General features: G+C 41.0%; 1 long non-coding RNA gene, 1 other non-coding gene and 1 pseudogene across 2 annotated transcripts; 1 reads left to right on the top strand and 2 right to left on the bottom strand.

Annotated features, from left to right (window-relative positions):
• Positions 1-7,572: 7,572 nt before the first annotated feature.
• LOC124390659 lies at positions 7,573-7,686 on the bottom strand. Its single transcript, XR_006926806.1, has one exon. It is a non-coding gene; the product is annotated as a U5 spliceosomal RNA (small nuclear RNA).
• A 234-nt stretch (positions 7,687-7,920) lies between these two features.
• On the bottom strand, positions 7,921-8,095 carry LOC124390705 (annotated as a pseudogene).
• A 930-nt stretch (positions 8,096-9,025) lies between these two features.
• On the top strand, positions 9,026-17,202 carry LOC124390296. The gene is made up of 6 exons (XR_006926714.1): positions 9,026-9,200; positions 12,058-12,243; positions 12,352-12,626; positions 12,707-12,853; positions 13,181-13,429; positions 16,703-17,202. It is a non-coding gene; the product is annotated as an uncharacterized LOC124390296 (long non-coding RNA).
• Positions 17,203-21,258: the final 4,056 nt, after the last annotated feature.

Raw genomic sequence — 21,258 nt, 5'->3', positions numbered from 1 at the left:
TGTTTGACGCCATTTACGTTCTAATTTTTGAGTGGTCTGTTTTAAGGTACGCATATGATCATTATACTATAATTTTTTCTCCATGATCATTTTGGTCTTAAGGGGAGCTACATCATCTAGAGTGTAACGTAACGTTGATTCTAGATGTTCAGTGGCCCAGTCGAGCTCTGTGGGGTAAGACGGAGATCTATCTAATATTGTAATTTCTGGAAGATTATTGATAAAACGCGCTGCTGTAGCTGACGTGAAAGTACGCTTAACACGGTAACGTGGTGAGGTAGAAATGCAATGACTGAGGCAGATTTTAAAAAGAGATGAGATAATGGTCTGAAATAGCTTCAGACTGTGGAATTATGACTAAGTTTTTTATTTTTAATCCAAATGTTAACTAAAAATCAAGAGTGTGTCTACCACTATGAGTGGGTCCTATAACATTCTGATTAATTCCAACTGACTCTAGAATGGACACAACTGCTGCTCTTAAGGAGTCTTCCTGATTATCAAAATGAATATTAAAGTCACCAATAATTAATGCTTTTGCTAAAGAAGTAGCTAAATTTGTGACGAAATCTGCAAATTCTGTGAGAAAATCAGAGTAGGGCCCTGGGGTTCTATAAATAATAATTAGTGGAATTGACTGACTGGACCTGCTTTCGGACACTGAATATTTTATGTTGGTGTAAAGAACTTCAAATGTTTTACATTTGTGTTTAGTCTTTTGTGTGACGTTTAGATTATTATTATAGATAGCTGCGACTCCGCCTCCTCTGCCATTTAGATGGGTTTGGTGTATGTAACTATACCCAGGAGGACTCGCTTCATTTAATGCTACATATTCATTCGCTTTAATCCATGTTTCTGTCAAACACATTATATTAAACTCCTGGTCGGTAATAATTTCGTTTATAGTAAGCACTTTTGACGTGAGAGATCTAATATTCAACAATCCTATTTTTAGATCAGGGTGCTGGCTGTGCATTCAGTCCTATTTAATTTAATGTTAATCAGGTTACTAAAACAGACTTTCTGATAATTCCTATATTTTGGTTTTGCTCGGGGGACAGACACAGTCTCAATATGGTGGATCCTGAGTGACGACTCTGTGCAGCTAGCAGATGGTCGGTTTAGCCTGTCTGTCTGCTCCCTGGCCTTGGCTCTAGCCAGTCACTTGTTAACTAGTGCTGTTCTGAGACTATTACCTATACTACAAGTGTCGGATCTCAAAATCCCCTCTGAGACCAAACACAGTTTATTTCTTTTCTCTGCAGAAAAGGTCACTCTTCAGACAAAAAGCAGCCTAAGAAAAGTCCCTTACAGAATAATAGATGCTTGCAAGCGCTTCAAAAAGGAAAGTCCCAAAAACCCTGTCGGGCAAATCACCAAAGGTGATTTCCACCCAAAAGACTTAGGTAGTTTCCAAAAATCAGAGCTCACCCACAAATGAAAGTAACAACTAAAATCCAGAAATAGAAGTCTTCAGACCGGTCTTGAAGGTACTCCAATAGCAAAAAAGAACTGCACTGTACTGTTCTCCAAAAAGAACTGCTCTGACTGTTGAGATCGCCTTCTATTTATTTGCAGGCGCCTCTGGGCACCTCCTCTCTTAATTTACATAATTTTTGTCCAAATTCCATTATTTCCCTGCTGCTAGATTTTTAGGCCCTTCCCACTAATTATTAGTCATCACGTGGTTTATTCCAAATCCCATTATTTCTGTTCTTCCCGGTTCCTCCCTTTCCTGTCGTCCTTTCCCCCACGTGATCTCTCTTCTTCATATCCCATTATTTTCGGGCCTTTTTGGGGCTTTATTTTTTAAAACTCGTCTTATCTTCCTCATTCTTGTCTTGGCACTTGCTGAAGCAACATCATTTGGTCACTCTCCAGTTCCCTTGGATTATTTTCTTATTTTCTTCTTCTTGATTATGCATAAGTCTCTTTTCTTATTTTATTCTTATTTCTATAGCAAAATATTCTCCCTTAAACCTTCTTTTATGCTCTTATGTGCTTTCTGCTATTAATGTGATTATAGTTGATTATATTGCTGTTTGCTTTTAAGCTTTTCTTATGTTTCGCTGTGCACTAGTTAAGTACCTAGTGTGCTGACTGGCCTCTTCCTACTTATTTGCCACCATGCCATCCATTGACCTTTTGCCTTTTCTTTTTTCCTCATGTGTTCTAGCTCGTTGTAAGACTACTAGGCACAAATCCTTAGTCCCAGGCCCTTACCCTAGGGCCTGTCTTCCTTCCTATCATCATTTCCAGATCAGTCGCCTGCTTGATGACTTGGACAACTATTTGGTCAATCCTACTGATGACCCTGTTCTTCCTAATACTTCCTCTTCTTCCCACACCTCTCCTTCTTCAATGGATGTGGGCACTCAGACTGACCCTGTGGTGATTCTCCCTGCTGATTCTCCTTCTGGGGGTCTCGACTCGTCTGGTACTGATACTGCGCCTAACTCTGAGCCCTCTTCTCCAGCCCCTTTCCAATCTGCTTCTCCATCCTATTCCCCTACTTCTCCTCGCAGTCCTACCCCTGGGCCCTCTTCACCTGCCAGCATCATTATGATTGAGCCTTGACCAAGCACCTTCTGTTGATCTCACTCCTTTCGAGACTCCTTTTCCCTACAGGTTTCTTGAGTCTTCTGGTTCTTATCTCCCCATCTGTAATTGCTTTCCCCTGAGTAACTTTCCTCACATGGATTACTCTGGGCACAATGAATAAACATGGTGGTCTTTTCCTAAATGGTCTCTTGTTATGGTTATTTGTAAGCAAGCAATTAAACTGGTTTAAGCTAGGTTTAAGGTTTATCCTGGTACGCAGGTAAGTTAATTAAGTCCTCTACTAAGTTCACTAAATAATGTGATTAAACATTGATTGATAAAAAGTACTGACTAATAACTACTAATAAGTATATGCTGACTGTTTTATAATGCCAATCAAAAATTCCACACAAGAAATGAGAGCAGCACCTTCCCGGGTGGAATGGATACCGTCCTGCCCTAACAGGCCAGCCTTGCCCTCAAAAATGCTCCAATTATTAATGAAGCCCACATTGTTTTCCTAGCACCACTCGGACATCCAGTAGTTCAGCGACCATAACCTGCTGTAGGCTACATTGCCACGTTGCATTGGGATGGGGCCAGAGCATGTTACTGCATCGGACAATTTACACACCTCTATAATATTACTCTTAGTAACCTCTGGCTGTCGAAGGCATATATCATTAGCTCCTGTGTGAAAAACTATATTAGAGAACTTGTGCTTTCCTAAGAATCTAAGCTGACCTGCTATGTCCGGCGCCCTGGCTCCCGGTATACACATAACCTGTGCTGCTGGTGCCCCTAAAGGTCTAGCTAATTTCACGTGCCTCAGAATGGAGTCTCCTAAAACCAGAGCTCTTTCAGGTTTCTCAGCGAGTGCTTCACTGAGGAGAGCAAACCTGTTGGACACGTGAAGCGGAGAGGAATGGTGCTCCCTTGGGCAAGCCTTAACGTTAGCCATTCGCCCCGCTGCGAGGGCTCTAATGCCAGAGTCGGGGAATATATTTATCTAGTCAAGTGTTTTATCAGTAGATTTTTTTAGGACACATAATAATCCATATCCTTCTCTTCCTGTGTTTAGAGAGAGAGAAGAGGGGTGCTCTTCCCTCTCTCTAAACATGCTCCTGAGGTTCCAGTGACCACTGATGCTGCCCCACTTCCCTTTGTGGATTTTTCCACTTTGTCCAGGCCTGCTTCTGGATAGTGTTCTCTTCGTTTGAAGGCCACTCTTTGCAGCTGGGGACGGTTTCTCATCCATGTCTTGGGTGGTTCCATTAAATTTCTGAGTAAGAATGGAAGCTTTGAGGATGGATTTGGACTGTAGTTAATGTCAACAGTCTGCTACATTGACTCAGGACTACAGATTGATTCTGATCACCATCATTGTACCCAGCAACATTGTATATCTGCAATAAATGGACATTCCAGATGAGGATGGGTTCCTTAAGTCTGGTTCCTCTAAACGTTTCTTCCTTATGCCATCTCAGGGAGTTTTTCCTTGCCACAGTCACCACCAGCTTGCTCATCCGGGACCAACTTACCTTTATAAAGAACATATAAATTTTTATAACCACATTATCTGTGTAAAGCTGCTTTGAGACAATGTTCATTGTTAAAAGCGCTATACAACTAAAAATTTATTGAATACTCCATTTCCAACTCCTTTTCCAAGGGGGGGCTTCCTCAGTCTCCAGGATTGACTCCACCCTTGAGGTCGCCCCACTTCCTCCACCTTGTCCAATCCCTGAGGCTGGCTGGGAGTTTGAATTTCCCACCAAAACATCAGGGCCCACCTCCTTCTGTGTTTGTTCCTCTTGTGGGGCGGCTATCTGTTTGCCTTTTAATATGTTGGCAAAACTTTCAGAACAATCTCTGTAGAGATAGTTTGATTCTCCACAATGATTGCACCATCTGCCAATGGTACACTCCTCAAACTTGTGATCAATTTCTTAACATTTCCCACACACAATTTCTTGGCATACTTGGCTAAATGCCCCATTCTTCCACACTTGCTGCATAGTTCAGGCATACCCTGGTGATGAATGTAGCCTCTCAATCATTGAAGGCAGATGCTTCAGGCCCTGGTAACCTCTGGCATCCTCCCATTGTTTAAAGGGGCAGCACCCAACATCACTAGCGGCCAGTGATTGTGTAGTGTGTTTTCTCCTATCCGAAGATTCTGCCTTGGTTGTAATCATTTTTGCCATTGTTGCAATGCAAGTAAATACTCCTTGAGCCAGATATTGCACCTGGCGCCATCTGCGTCTGTAAGGTCTCGTTTTTTGAAGGCTCCTGGAGGTAGAATCGGACCTGAACGGAGTAGCAACAGATGATTTGGTGTGAGTGGTAAAGGATCTGATGGGTCGTCTGAGAGTTTAGTGATTGGTCTACCATTGACAATAGACTTAATGCAGCAAAACATTGTTGTCAACCCATCTGGTGCTTGCTGTCATAGGACAGTGTTAGGAATAAAATGAACGGTGTGAATTTGTCGCTCCCAAACACCACCCATGTTGGAGGCAGCAGGTGGATTAAAGATCCATTTTATTTTGCTCTGCAGCAGGTAATCAGAAATCTTTTGTTGATTCAATTCACTGATGGCTTTCCGCAACTCTCATAATCCACCAATGAAATTAGTCCCGTTATCCGAGCGTATTTCAATAGGTGGGTCTCTCCTAGCGAAAAATCGCTGTAAGGCGTTGATGAGGTAGTCAGTATCGAGGGTGTGCGCAACTTCCAAGTGAATGGCTCTCTTAGTGAGACATGTAAACAAACATCCATACCTCTTGAGCTTTTGAGCCTTCTTAACCAAAAATGGCCCGAAGTAGTCTATGCCCACATGAGTGAATGGAGGCTCACCTGGTGTCACTAGACACTGTAAACATGAATTGAGAGTACGATTAATCAGTTACACATCCCTTTAGTATCCAGAAACATTGACGAATTTCCGCAAGTACCCGCTCTGGACCTGGATGACCCAAGCGAAGATGGTAGTAACTGATTATCAGCTGAGTGATGTGATGATTGTTAGGTAGGATCACTGGATGTTTAGGCTCAAAGGGAATTGGGGCATTTGTTAGTCTGCCTCCCACACGAAGGAGTTGGTTATTTTCATCCTCATAGGGTTTAAGTTTGAGAAGGGAACTGGTTTTGGCTTGGGAAGATCCAAAAGATGTTTGAATGATTGGAGATTGGAGTTTACTGCCAGTACTCTCCCTGTCCGGGAGAGGTCCCTTCTGCCCCAACTTCCTCCTGGCAATATCCCAGTTATTGTGGGCACTGCCCTCCCTACAGAAGGCAACCCCCAAAACCCTGAACCCATCCTGGCACAGCAATAACCACCCCCGGTATGTTGATCCTTCCGGCCCATGCTCCTGCATACAGGACTGCGGACTTACTGTGGTTAACACGTGCTCCGGTGGCTTTTGTAAAGGCCCCTAACACATGCCCCACAGCACAGAAGTGCTCATCCTGGCCAAGAAACAATGTTGCATCATTGGCGTACACAAACACCTTGGCCCTTGTCCCTCCTGCACCTGGAACATGCTGTCCCTGGAATGCAGGCTCCCTTCTCAGCCAATTTGCCAAAGGCTCTATGTACAAAACGTAGAGCAAAGGGCAACAGCGGACATCCCTGCCTGACCCCTCTTCACTGTGCAATCAGCTCGGATAAGTGCCCATTCACCACGACGTGGCTGACTGCCCCAGTGTATAGCAGGCAGACTATGGTGGTAAAAGCAGGCCCAAAGCCCATTAGCTCCAAGAGTGCGAATAGGAAATCATGTGAGACCCGATCGAAGGCCTTCTCCTGGTCCAAACTCACGCCATGACCAAAGCCTATTCGCTCGAACATTTTGAAAAGGAACCTTTTTCTGGTCCAGACTTAGCACGGCCAAAGGTACCCATGCTGTTCAGCCCATGCCAATGAATCTCTGATCAGCACCAGATTTATGGCACACATCCTCCCGGGCACCCCACAGGTCTGGTTAGGGTGAACGACCAAGGCCATCAACTCCCACAAGCACAGAACCATTAGCTTAGCCAAAATCTTGTAATCAGCCACCAACAATGTGATCGGCCCTCAGTTTGCTAGGTCTAGCCTGTCGCCCTTTTTATAAAGGAGAGTGACATGCCCTACTCTAGTGGACAGAGGTAGAGCATCACACTCTATTGCTTCACTATACAAGGGCAACAAATCCGGGCGTACCATTCCACTGGTAAACCATGCCCACCGGGGGCTACGCCTGTCTTCAGGGAAAACATGTCTCTCTTCACCTCCTCTAGGGAAATCTGTCCCTCTAGTTTTGATGCATTTTCCCCTGGCAGCTTGCCGGCCACAGAGTCCAAAAAAGTCATTGCGAGGTCACTTCTCGTTTCCTTCATCCCAAAGAGATTGCTGTAGAAGGAGTTAGTCACTTCCATCATTTCCCTGGCCAAGGTTACAGCTTACAGCACGGTCACACTTAACTCCCACAAGCCCCATCCTCTTTGCCCCACCTCTACCCAAATTTCCCCAATCACCATACTCCAGAAGGGCTTTAGAAGGAATGACTGCACCCTTGCACTATCTGCCACAAAAAGGAAGTTGAGCTGGGAGGCATTACCTCTGGCATTCCTCCAGGTATGGCCCAAAGCCTGCAGCTCGACCACCCTGAACATGTCCCACCAGGCCTGCTCCCGCCATTACCTGGGCCAGCTCCCCTCCACCGTCTGCCTCCATGTCAACATTTAAATCCCCTCCCACCAATAGTAGCATTCTTGTGTAGAGTAGTGGCTCAAGTAAGCTGACAAAACCCCGCCTCTGTTGTCCCCTGCATGGTGTATACACACCTATCGCCCTGAAACTCAACCCCCTCCTCTTACCATCCACACAAACAATCCTTCCCGGCACTACTGACACTACCGTCTCAATCTCCCAATCAGAGGTTTTAAATAAGAGCGGTGGTGAAAAGGTTGTAGAAGCTAGCAACAAGATTTAGATATAAGTCTCTTCATACAAATTCTTTCCTTGAACCATAGAAAACAACTAGCTTTGCAATAGCAAAGCCTGCAAAAATAATTGGAACTCATCAATGTTCCTCTCCACGGAAAATTTTGTAAAAGGCTAAAGATTTATTCATGAATGAAGAGAAACCTGAGATATACTTTGGGTGTTGCTAGGTCTTAGAAAGTCCATTGGTGGGCTAGAAAGCTGGCTAAGGGTGCCAGGAAAACTGTTGATAATGAACAGGTGTGGAAAAGAAAATTCACATTGAATTTATGTTTTTTAAATTAAATTGAACACACTACACAGCTGAGAGCTATGTCCACTCAAGAAAAGAACAATAAGCATCACCTTAATTTTTTTTCTTTGCTTTATTTCTGCTTTTTTAACAGGTGAGATGCATTATTCCCAGAAGCACTGCAATACCGGGCTGATGCGTGGAGCGGATGGAGCGAGGCCTTCTTCCGACTACCATGGCGAAAAATCAGTTTAATATGAAGTCCTCATATAGAGGATGTTTCAGATATTATATTATATCAGATAGTAAATTATTTTTACAGAAGAAATCTGTTCTTGTCACCGTCACTTTCTTAAAACATGATTCACTTTCTACATATTAAATAAAATAATGTTGTGAGACCCGGGTGTGAGTACCTATCAAGGAAGGGCCATCACTCAATTCTTTAGAGCAGGCCCCCAGTCAGCAAACAAATCTGGCCCAGATTTGGCATTCATCTGGTACAGCTGGCAATAATCCGGCACTGGCATACAGCATGTGGGTCAAACATGACCCGGTAGTATTCGGCCCAGATGTCAAGTATACATATGTAGGCCTCATACATATGGCCGATCTTAACCCATATTTAAAATCCATTTCAAATACCTTTGAGTAAAATCCCAATGTTTTAATTCACAAAGATATTTCCATCTTTCTGTGTCTAATGCCTTCAAGTTAATTCAGGCAACAATAAAGATTTATACTTCTGAATTATGAAAATCAACTGAAATTGTTTGATTTCAGTTAAAAAGGTTTATGCCATTAATTTAAACTTGTAGACCAATAAACCACCAATTAAGACAGTCTAAACATTTTCATTAAATCTAAGCTAAATCTAAAACTTGGCATGCCCACATTAGTATGCTGTAATTTTTGTCACACTGTATAATAATAGTAAAGGTAAAATAGTGGAACACTTCTTTTGGTCATGTCATTACACTCAGGAATTTTGGTTGGGGTAGGTGTAGATTTTAATAAAACAAAAAATAGATTGATTTTTTTTTACCGGAATAACTTTTACCCAGCGTGCACAATCATGATTTTAAAAACCTGGAAATGCGAAATTGGCCTATCAGAGCAAAGTTGGCCAAAAGGCGAACAATTGCAATGCTTCATGGGATTGTAGTTTTATTTACCCAGTTAGCCGGTTAACACACACAGTCTCATATTGCCTTTATGACAAATTTCCAAATATTTTTATTTCAGATCGAAGATTTTACATGTTGTAATTCAAGTTGTAGATGGTTGTTATGATTCAAGGCTTATAACGCTTTAAGCAACAAATCTCCAACGAGGAAAAGTGAATGAAAATACTCCAGGAACTGCCTGTTGAAAAAGTGGGCGGGCGCTCGGGAACAGCCACTCGCACTCAACCCAGGAAAGCCAGCAGAGTTGGTAAGTGAGAACATACAAATGTTTTAATAAACAAATATTATATTATTATTAAATTTAGCCACGGTCACATGTGGACTTAATGAACAAATGATGGATGGGGGGAAATAAAAAAATACACCTGTACGTGTATGAATAAATGGACGAAGGCAAAAACAAAAAAAAAAAAAATTAAACCAGCATGTACTTAATGAGTGCCCTTGTTTCAGTAGCACGTGAACGCAGTTTTGATCTAATTTAACTGTTACGTGTTGTAAATACAATAAACTAACATGCCACTACTCCTGAAAAAGTCACTCATTGTATTATGTTACTTAAATTAAATAGTTTTAGGCAGATTAGGGTTGTAACCGTCATTTTGTTGTTATTTGGTTGGAGCAAATGTCTGTAAAACTATATATTAAATCACAGTGAAAATTATACATTTTGTTTGACCAATATTATAGAATTTCATTCGTGGTGTATGTTGCATGTTATGTCGTTGATTACTTTTTAATTAATTGTTCAGCCATGATTGCATGTATAAACAATATTTAATTAGGTATTACATCAAACAGTATTATTTTGAGTTAAAATCACAGAAATCAAATGTGGTTTTAATTATAATTAATAGTTCTTAAATAGTGGTTTTAATTAATCATCAAGCTATTTTGCTTTTTTTAGAATCAAACAGAGGCTGAAAAAAGCTTCTCTTTTCTGGTATTTTATTTTCATTATAGTCTAAAACTTTTTAATAATGTTTTTATTGGGAGGAAGAACAAAAGGCTTCAGTAAAGGAAAAGTATGGAAAAGGTTTGGAAGTACAATGATAGGAGCAATTCCAAAAGGAGGGCACTAAGACTAGTCAGTGAATTGATTGACAATGAGCAACATAGGGAGGGGGAGGTGGGGGACAATTTGGAGTTAAGTGTTTGTGTTGATGATTCAGGGAAATCAGAGATAGAAATTAGTGATGATGAAGGTGACCACCAAAATATTGAGTTGGATGTTGAAGATAAGGAAGTAAATGAAGAGACTGCAGCTTCTGTTGAGGACCACTCTGATCTTGGAGAACCTTGTAGTCAGAGAGATAGTGATTTGCAGAGTTCACTAGCAGATTGGGCAATTGAATTTGGAATTTCACTAATTGCTTTGTCAGCACTTCTTACCATTCTCAAAGTCCATCATTCCTCTCTGCCTAAGGATGAAAGAACGTTGCTGAAAACAAAAACATGCTACAGCATTAGCAGTATAGCTGGTGGTGTGTTCCATTATTGTGGAATTCTTAATTCTGTTTGGAAAATCCTTGATAAAGTTTGGCATACTGTGCCAGACAAACATGTCTTCAAACTACAGTTGAATTTTGATGGACTACCACTCTTTAAGAGTAATAGTACACCGTTTTGGCCGATTCTTGGTTTGCTGCAAGGTCACACTAAGGCACCTGTGTTGATTGGATCTTTTGTGGTACTTTAAAGCCAAATTCCTTGGCTGATTATCTTCATGATCTGGCTCAGGAGCTGAAAATGTTGAGAGATGGGTTTCTGTTCAAGAAGAAAATGTTCTTTTTGCATGTTGTTTCTGATGTGTGCGATGCCCCTGCCCGAACCTTCATCAGAGGTGTGAAGTCACACACTGCATATCGTGCATGTGAGAAGTGTCACCAAACAGGTGTTTGGAAATTAAATTGAATGACATTTCCTAAGTTGAATGCAAAGTGCAGAACTGATGAGAGTTTTAGGCAAGCAACTGATGAAGAACACATCCAGCACTCACCTCTTACAGACATTGGCATTGACATGGTCGCTTATTTCCCACATAATTACATGCACCTGGTTTGTCTGGGTGTAATGCGGCGTCTCTTAGACTTGTGGATGAGCACCACTGGTCCCTTGCACTGTTGCATATCATCTATTCAAGCTTCCATGGTGTCAGATAGACTTATTGCCATGAGAAATTACATTCCACGTGAGTTTATTCGAAGGCCTCGGGCACTAGCAGATCGATGTAGGTGGAAAGCAATAGAGCTATGCCAATTCTTGTTGTACACTGGTTCAGTTGTGCTGAACAATGTTCTACAGCATAAAATCTACAACAACTTCATGCTTTTGTCTGTAGCTGTGTAGATTTTGGCAAGTCCGAAATTTTGCATGAAGATGAATGACCTTGCAAATACTCTGTTGCTTTCATTTGTTGAACACTTTGGCCAGCTTTATGGTGAAGAGTTTTTGGTTTACAATATTCATGGCCTGGTGCACCTCAGCGAAGATGTCTAAATCCATGGCAATCTAGATCTTATATCAGGATTCCCCTTTGAAAATTTCTTATGAAAACTCAAAAAAATGGTTAGAGGGGCTTGCAATCCTTTGACTCAGGTTATGCGTAGATTGTCAGAGATAGAAAATAGCAACTACAGTTGTGATGTTCAAGAGGCAATTCAAAAAATTGGATAAAGAACATACAGATGGGCCAATACCAGAGTGCTTCTCGCTACAAGCTCGTCAATTTAAAGTTCTTGCGATTGATGATATAGTTGTGAAGCTCAATGAGAGAGATTCTTGTGTCAAAATCGACAATCAGTTGGTTTTAGTCCAAAACATTGTTGAGGATGAAGGTGCAGTATACCTTGTGGGCAATAAATATATACAAGTGGAACACTTCTTTAAATATCCTATTGATTCAAAGGAATTGGGAATTTATGTGGTTTCCAACCTCTCCACAAATGTTGGGTGTTTCATGACAGGAAAGAAGCTTTAGAAGTATGTGAGATTGCCATTCCGAAACAGATTTGTTGTTGTTCCACTCCTGCATCAAGAGAAATAACTCTTAAGTTGCTTTTGTATAATATTTGGCTGAGGAATACAATTCTTTGTCTCTTTAGATGTTTCATATTGTTGTCTTTGACAAGACAAATGAGGTTGAAGTTGTGCCTTCAGTCTGGATTAAAAATGCGTGTGTGAGTGCATGTGGCCTCCAAATAAAAGTGATATAACAAAAGCTGTAAAATCGCAAGAGAGTCCTGGAGATGATTGGAATCCCCATAAGGCCAGAATTATTTTCACATCATGTGAGTTATGTTTTGCCACCACTTCCTTTAAATGAATTAATAGTAATTAAATTTAAAATCACTGTTTTACTTTTTACATTTCTTCTTTTTGTGATGCTACTTTTCCAGTTAGCTACAAGGAAGCAAGACGTAAACTATCTCTAGCTGTTGATCACACAGACATTGATCAGACCGATGGAGGGAACTCACCCATTACATTTCAAAGAAAAAGAAATAGGGTTTTGGTTTGTTTGTTTATATTAGTGTTTTGCACCACATTTAAAAATAAAAGTATATTTTGAAATTGATAAATGTGTTGTTAGACCTAAGAACATTCTTTTCCCTGGAGAAGATGATGATAGTGAGATGGAAGGACACCAGAAAGAACCAAATAAAAAAAAGGGGTAAGAAGCATCTGCTTTTTATAATGATAATTTATTTCACCACAGCAGATAAATGACTGACATTTTGTACTTTTAAGCAGAAGGTATTCCATACCTGATGCTCCAAAAATCGCTAGACAACACAAATTAGACCCAGGAAAGCCAAGCTGCCCAAAGCACTGCCACAGTACTCCTGACCTCCCTATTGATGAGATGAAACGCATTAAAGGAACAAAGTCAAGAAAAAGGTAAGAGACATCAGCCTTTTAAAATTACAGTGCATTTTATCACTGCTGTTAAAGGGACTAAGATACTTTGCAGGAGGCATGCCTTACCTAATGCTCCAGTGATCACTAGGGAACAGATTTCTCCTGTAGTAGACAACCTCCAACTTAGTGGCCAAAGCAGTCCTGACCTTCATTCACATGGTCAAAGCAGTCCTGACGTTAGCCCACATGGCCAAAGCAGTCCTGATGTTAGCCCACATGGCCAAAGCAGTCCTCACCTTCGTCTATACAGCCAAATTAGTCACAACTTTTGCCCGAATTGCTACTACAGTCCTGACTTTTATGCAGATGGTCACAGCACTCCTGAGATCCACTTAAGTCCCCAGACCAGCACTACTATGTTATCCTCCGGCTTGCATGTTCGCTCTGAGAGCTGTACATCAGGTAAATCAAGCACTGAGACCCTTTCAAGGCATGCCGACACTGAGGTCAGAAAAACAGCCCACAAAAGTAAGGAGATCCATAAAAAAAGGCACTCTGAACCTTCAAGGTCACACCACACCAAGGACATCCAGCAAACATCCAGTCACCAAATGTGTGAGTATATTAGTGTTTATTCAGTTCAATTCAATTCAATTCAATTCAATTCAATTCATTTTATTTGTATAGCGCTTTTAACAATGAACATTGTCTCAAAGCAGCTTTACACAGATAATGTGGTGATTAAACGTAAATATGTTCTTTGTAAGTATGTTTGTCCCTGATGAGCAACTGTGGCAAGGAAAAACTCCCCAAGATGGCATAAGGAGAAACCTTGAGAGGAACCAGACTCAAGATGGAACCCATCCTCATCTGGGTTGCACCAAATGTTTATCACTTTTCACACAGAGAATGCACTGATAGTATGTCACAGGATTAGCTTCAGAATCATCTGATTTTGGTTCATTCACACTGCCAGTGATTTTAAAATTGATGATCTTGTTGTGAGAAGCACTCTGGTACAGGGCCATCCATAAGTTCTTTATCCAATTTTTGAATTGCCTCTTGAACATCACAACTTTAGTATTTTCTCTCTCTAACAATCTACACATCACCTGAGTCAAATGAGTATAAAGAATAAAAACAAAATTACATGTGCATTTATTTGGGACACAGCAAACAGTGGGATCACTACATAGCTGCTGGTTTTAAAGAGGAAGGGTTTTGTGCACAGGATGTGACGAGTAATGTACGAATAAGCTCAAGCTTGATCACATATGGAAAAACACTGCAAATTCTTTGTCATTATAAACAATCTATAAAGAAAACTATGCTAGTCATGTTCCCATGAAATGATTAATAACAAACACATAATCAGTCTGTTATGTTTTCAGTCACCAAATGTGACCTTGGTAATCACAGCTATGGCAAAGTGTGACCAGAGAACATAATGTAATCACAGCCTGACCTGCACAAAACCCTTCCTCTATAAAAGCGTCAGCTATATAGTGATCCCAATGCTTGCTGTGTCCCATGTGAATACACGTGCAATGTTGTTTTTATAATTATTAAATAATGTCAACACCAATGGCATTTTGGTAAATAAGTGCAATGCATTTTTCTTACAGGTTTCTGAATTTGTTTTCTGTAATGTTTTCTATAGTTAGGTTGGGTGTGTGGCAAGTATACAGTAAAATTTGGACAACAAAAAACTAATGTCTGTCTTTCTCTTTTTTCCTCTTAGTTCTTCTTTGTAATATATTAGCAAAACAGGAAATGGTGTTGGACTAATTGCGAATTATCTTTAAGACCCTCCAGGGTATGCAATCAAGTCAGGAGACAGAGATAGGCCTGGATCGAAATTTATTACCACTCAAAGATCTCAGTACTCTTCAGGACATGGAGGACAATCTGCGGAGTACTTCTGACCTCCAAAAGCAATTGGTATGTGGGCATTTTATTTTATAACATTCAAACCTATTTGGCTAGCTTTTATTTTCCAAATAAGCCTTTTTTTCTCTTCAGCTTTAAGGTATATTTAACCCAAAAATCCTTAGTGTATTCCTCCTTTCAGATGAATACAATTGGAGTTATATTTGAAAATTTCCTGTATCTTTAAGCTTTATACAGTAATTGTGATGAGTAGTCAACATAGAGTTTGTTTGGTTAAAGCCTAAAAAAGTGCATCCATCCATCATAAAAGCAATTCACATGGATCTATGGTGTTAATAAAGGCCTTCTAAAGAAAAACATTTTTTTTTTTAAATATCCATATTTACAACTTTATAAACTAATTAATAAATGATTTCAGGTAAACACACTGGCTGTTTAAGATGGGACGAACGTTTGGAGAATCATGCATGGACTGTTTACAAACTCCTTGGTGAGGAAAGTTAACATGAGAGGAGTGAATGGAAAGACTGGCTTCCTACGCCTACAGATACGAGATGTTGTGATTGGTAAGTTGCTTACCTTAGTAACACGTGAAGGAAGAAACAATAATTAAAACGAGAAGACAGGTACACATGAAAAGACAACACAGCAGTTTATCCAGAGGTCCTAGGTGCAGTTTGTCTTGTAATATTGTATTTTATCCAATATCCACGTTACTGTTGATGCAAAAGTTAATTACACGCCATGTGTGCTTGGTAATCACAGCTATGGCAAAGTGTGACCAGAGAACATAATGTAATCACAGCCTGACCTGCACAAAACCCTTCCTCTATAAAAGCGTCAGCTATATAGTGATCCCAATGCTTGCTGTGTCCCATGTGAATACCGTGCAATGTTGTTTTTATAATTATTAAATAATGTCAACACCAATGGCATTTTGGTAAATAAGTGCAATGCATTTTCTTACAGGTTTCTGAATTTGTTTTCTGTAATGTTTTCTATAGTTAGGTTGGGTGTGTGGCAAGTATACAGTAAAATTTGGACAACAAAAAACTAATGTCTGTCTTTCTCTTTTTTCCTCTTAGTTCTTCTTTGTAATATATTAGCAAAACAGGAAATGGTGTTGGACTAATTGCGAATTATCTTTAAGACCCTCCAGGGTATGCAATCAAGTCAGGAGACAGAGATAGGCCTGGATCGAAATTTATTACCACTCAAAGATCTCAGTACTCTTCAGGACATGGAGGACAATCTGCGGAGTACTTCTGACCTCCAAAAGCAATTGGTATGTGGGCATTTTATTTTATAACATTCAAACCTATTTGGCTAGCTTTTATTTTCCAAATAAGCCTTTTTTTCTCTTCAGCTTTAAGGTATATTTAACCCAAAAATCCTTAGTGTATTCCTCCTTTCAGATGAATACAATTGGAGTTATATTTGAAAATTTCCTGTATCTTTAAGCTTTATACAGTAATTGTGATGAGTAGTCAACATAGAGTTTGTTTGGTTAAAGCCTAAAAAAGTGCATCCATCCATCATAAAAGCAATTCACATGGATCTATGGTGTTAATAAAGGCCTTCTAAAGAAAAACATTTTTTTTTTTAAATATCCATATTTACAACTTTATAAACTAATTAATAAATGATTTCAGGTAAACACACTGGCTGTTTAAGATGGGACGAACGTTTGGAGAATCATGCATGGACTGTTTACAAACTCCTTGGTGAGGAAAGTTAACATGAGAGGAGTGAATGGAAAGACTGGCTTCCTACGCCTACAGATACGAGATGTTGTGATTGGTAAGTTGCTTACCTTAGTAACACGTGAAGGAAGAAACAATAATTAAAACGGAAGACAGGTACACATGAAAAGACAACACAGCAGTTTATCCAGAGGTCCTAGGTGCAGTTTGTCTTGTAATATTGTATTTTATCCAATATCCACGTTACTGTTGATGCAAAAGTTAATTACACGCCATGTGTGCTTGTGTTTTTCAGCAGCTGTGAGGCGTAACCGTCTTACATCTAAGGCAACAGAAAAAGAAATCGATTCCACAGTTAAAAGATGGCTATATCTGGCCCCAGACAGAATTGGTGGCCAAAAAGAGAGAATGAAGAACAAGGTGCGCAAAGAGAGTCTGACTGGTTAACAGACTTCAGGAATGGACTCCAGAGCTTGTTCGTTGAAAGAATCATTAATGTTTTGGAGTTATTTGAAGCGTACTACTTGTTACTGACTATAAAAGTGGTGGCTCAAGTGTTATGTGAAGTGAAACTTGTTGATGACTAGAAACACGGATGTTCAAGTGTTATCTTGTAATTCTTGTTATTAACCAGGACGTTCAAGTGTTATGCAAAGTTATCTTGTAAATCTTGTTATTAACCAGGACGTTCAAGTGTTATGCAAAGTGTGAAACTTGTTAATGACAAACATGGATGTTTAAGCGTTATATGTGAGGTTTGATGTTAAATATAATTAAATATTTGTTCAAAATACTGTCATTGTTGTGACTATTCATTTGGGAGGGGTGTGTATCAAGTGGCGTGGTTAGGTTCCACGTCAGCCTTAAAAAAACCATATCTGGTCCAGTGTATAGGACCACAATAGGGCCAGCTATGGTTATACAGGTGGGTGAGCTATGGCTCTGTCATGGCCCTTTTATGGCCCATATTTTGGCTGCCAGGTTTAGTTAACCTATGGATTATGCTCAGGTGTGGCTAAGTTTTGGGATTTCTGCTGTTGATATGGTTTACTTATGGTTGTATTTTGGTTCCAATGTCATATTTTGACCTGGCCCAATTCAGGACCAGTTATGGGTATTTAACTTGGCTGAGACTTGGGCCAGCTATGGCCCATTAGTGGCCCTTGTCTGGAATCCAGCTGGTTGTATAGGCCAGAGCTGGGCCAGAGAAAAATTGCTATGTGGGAGGCCAAGATGTGGTAGGCCAAGATGTGGGAGCCTTTGTCTCCTTTTAGCACTTGCCCACTCTTAGGATGGTGAGCTTGTAATCCATCTGGACCCCACCCGCTGGTAGGCACGGGAATAACAGTGGGCCGGGCGCGATCCACTGGTCCTCACAGCGCCGCAGTTCCAAAACAGGTGTCGCACGGTCTCTAGGGCATGGCATTTGGCCTGGGGGCATGTGGCCATGCTGCGCAGGTGCATTAACGCCCTGACTTGGAGGATCTCATGGGCCACCATCCATGACAAGTCCTTGTGCCTGTTCTGGAGAGCCGGGTGCACAGCGTTCATCCAAACTTGTTTGGTCTCACCTAGAGTGAGGCTTGGAATTGGGGGTTTACAGTTTCCCGGTCCTGCACAAGAGAGATAAGAGACTTGTGGTTAGTTAAAATGGTGACATTTTCATTTTCTAAAAGATACTTCTTTTAAAACGTTTTAATAAAACTATACTACTTGGGGAGGTTAAAAGACACTGGAATTTTTAAGTCAACTAGTAAAAACCCATTCAGAATTGGGCCATGGCAGCTGTTTTGTTTTCACTGAATGGGGTCACAGCATAGCGGACGTGGAGAGCGGTGAATCAATTTCCTAAAAACAGGTCGGAGTCTGGGAGTCCATTGCTGCCATTCTCATGTCTTTTCTTCATGACCTCCTCTTTATTTGCTTCCACTTAGACCCCCACAAGAGCTAAAATACCACTTTCTACAACCCTAAAAGAAATTTCCTGTTAGGACTAAAAACAGAACAGACAAGTAAAATCATAGGTAAAATCAATGCTTTGAAAATGAAAACTTTACCTTTTATTGTCATCTGTCTTAGTCCCTAAAATCCCAGTTGCTGCCTGACTTTCCCTATCAAGTCAGACCAGTTCCCGCTTCCTCCCCCTTCTTTGAATTTTACCCCTAAAATTGTCGACCCTATTTTAAAATCCACTTCAAATTATATCAAATCAAATTTTATTTGTCTCACACACATACATACAAGTTACGACATGCAGTGAAATGCTTTTAACGACTGTCCGGCATGAGGGAATAGGATGGGGAGAGAAAATAATAAACCAAGAAAAAGAAGGCAGATAAATAAAGTATAAAACTATGTAAAATATATAAAGATATATATGAGAAAAAAGGTGTATATACAAGGTATGCTTATGGCAGAAAACTGTAAATCAGTAAAAAAAATTAAGGTGGTTTATGTGATTGTCCTTAAAGTGTCCATGTGCGGTATGGTGTGGTATAAAGTATAAAGTGCACTGTGCTGTGCTGTGCAAGTCCAGAGCTAAAGTGACAGTCCAGAGTTTAAAGTGTCGTAGTACGAAAATAAAAATATGTGCATAGAAAAAGTGTGATGATGGAGAGAGTGGGCCAGTTTTTTAGATCCTGGGTGATTCCTGGTTCAAACTTTGAATGGCCTGCGGGAAGAAGCTCCTCCTAATTCTCTGTGGTTGCTTTCAGGGAGCGGAAGCGTTTCCCTGAATGCAAAAAGAAAAGGGGTCCATTGTTAGGATGGCTGAGGTCCTTCACAATCTTTCTGGCTCTGGTCCGGCACTGCATGCTGTAGATGTCCTGCAGGTTAGGGAGCTCGGTGTGGATGGTACGTTCAGCTGAACGCACTACCCTCTGGAGGGCTCACCTGTCCTGAATGGTGCTGTTCCTAAACCAGGTAGTGATGTTACCCGTCAAAACGCTCTCAATGGTGCAAGTGAAAAAAGTCTTTACCACCTGATAGGGTAGTTTAAAGTCCCTTAAATGTCTCAGATGGTACAGCTGCTGGGTCCTCTTCACCAGGGTGTTGGTGTGACAGGACCAAGACAGGTCCTGTGTGATGTAAATACCTAGGTACAGAAAACTGTCCACTCTCTCCACTGGGGTCCTGCTGATGTTTAGCGGTTGGTTTTTACACTCACATTTGCACCATTTAGCAGACGCCCTTATCCAGAGCGACGTACAAAAATGCTTTAAGTCTCTAGTAATGAATAAATCTACACTGGTAAGCCAGATTACAAACTTTTTATAAATATAACTTTTGAATTCTACAAACTTGGAAAGTGCTAATTTAAGTGTTTCAGGAAGAGGTAGGTCTTCAGTCGTCGCTTGAAGATAGTCAGGGACTCCGATGTACGGACATCTAGGGGAAGTTCATTCCACCACCTCGGTGCCAGAACAGAGAAGAGCCTTGAAGTGTACTTACCTCTCATTCTGAGAGAAGGTGGTACCAGTCAAACAGTGCTAGAGGATCTCAGACAGTGCGAGATGTGATGATGGCGCTGGTCCATTTTTGGCCTTGTAGGCAAGCATCAGTGTTTTAAATTTGATACATGCAGCTACTGGAAGCCAGTGAAGGGAGCGCAGCAGTGGGGTGGTGTGGGAGAACTTGTGCTGATTGAACACTAGCCGTGCAGCTGCATTTTGGATCATTTGCAGTGGACAAATTGCATTCAGGGGAAGACCTGCCAGCAGAGAGTTGCAGTAGTCGAGTCTTGAAATGACAAGAGACTGAACAAGCACCTGGGCAGCCTGTGTGGACAGAAATGGTCGAATCCTTCAAATGTTGTAGAGAAGAAATTGACAAGAACGAGCAACATTAGCGACATGTGGGAAGAAGGACAGTTCATTGTCCATAGTTACCCCAACGTTATGAGCAGTGGCTGAAGGGGAGAGCAGAGAGTCATGAAGTGTTATTTGGGGATCTTGACCTGGAGATGAACCACCTGGGATCTTGTGGTCAAATGCTGCTGAAAGGTCCAGGAAGATAAGTACAGATGACAGCTCAGCTGACCGAGCTGACTTGATGTCACCCAAATGAGGATGGGTTCCCCTTTGGAGTCTGGTTCCTCTCAAGGTTTCTTCCTCATTACATCTAAGGGAGTTTTTCCTTGCCACAGTCACCATGGCTTGCTCATCAGGGATAAATGCACACCATTCACCTTGACTGTTGATTTCTGTAAAGCTGCTTTGAGACAATGTCTGTTGTGAAAAGCGCTATAGAAATAGACTTGACTTGACTTGACCGAGCAGCATGCAGTTTCTCAGAAACAGCTAAAAGGGCTGTCTCTGTGGAATGTGCCGCTTTGAACTCAGACTGGTTAGGATCATGGAGGTTGTTCTTTGAGAGTTAGACAGACAGTTGGTTAAAAACAGTGCGTTCCAGAGATTTAGAAAGAAATGAGAGAAGTGATACCGGTCTGTAGTTGTTGATGTCTGATGGATCCAGAGCAGGTTTCTTCAAGATCAGAATGACCCTTGCTTGCTAGAAGGTAGTTGGTACATAGCCAGATGTTAATGACCCGTTGATGATTGTGGAGATTTTTCCACTTCCTCTCTGCAGATCTGAGTTCTTGTCGATTGCTGCACAAAACTTCTGACAGCCACGGTGTGGGACAAGAAGTCTTCTTGGGTTTTGTAGTCAAGGGGCAAAGGAGGTCAATGGTTGAGGAAAGAAATGAGAGGAAGGTCTCAGTAGCAACGTACAAGGGTAGACCGCTCCTGCTTCATGCTGAAGTCCAATATCAACTCCTTAGTCTTGCTGACATTTAGAAGAAGGTTGTTCTCCTGGCACCATCTCTCCAGGTTTTTAACCTCCTGTAGGTAG

The sequence above is a fragment of the Silurus meridionalis genome, chromosome 8, assembly GCF_014805685.1.
Source record: "Silurus meridionalis isolate SWU-2019-XX chromosome 8, ASM1480568v1, whole genome shotgun sequence".
Lineage (NCBI taxonomy): Eukaryota > Metazoa > Chordata > Actinopteri > Siluriformes > Siluridae > Silurus > Silurus meridionalis.
This window is presented reverse-complemented; position numbering and strand designations above follow the sequence as displayed.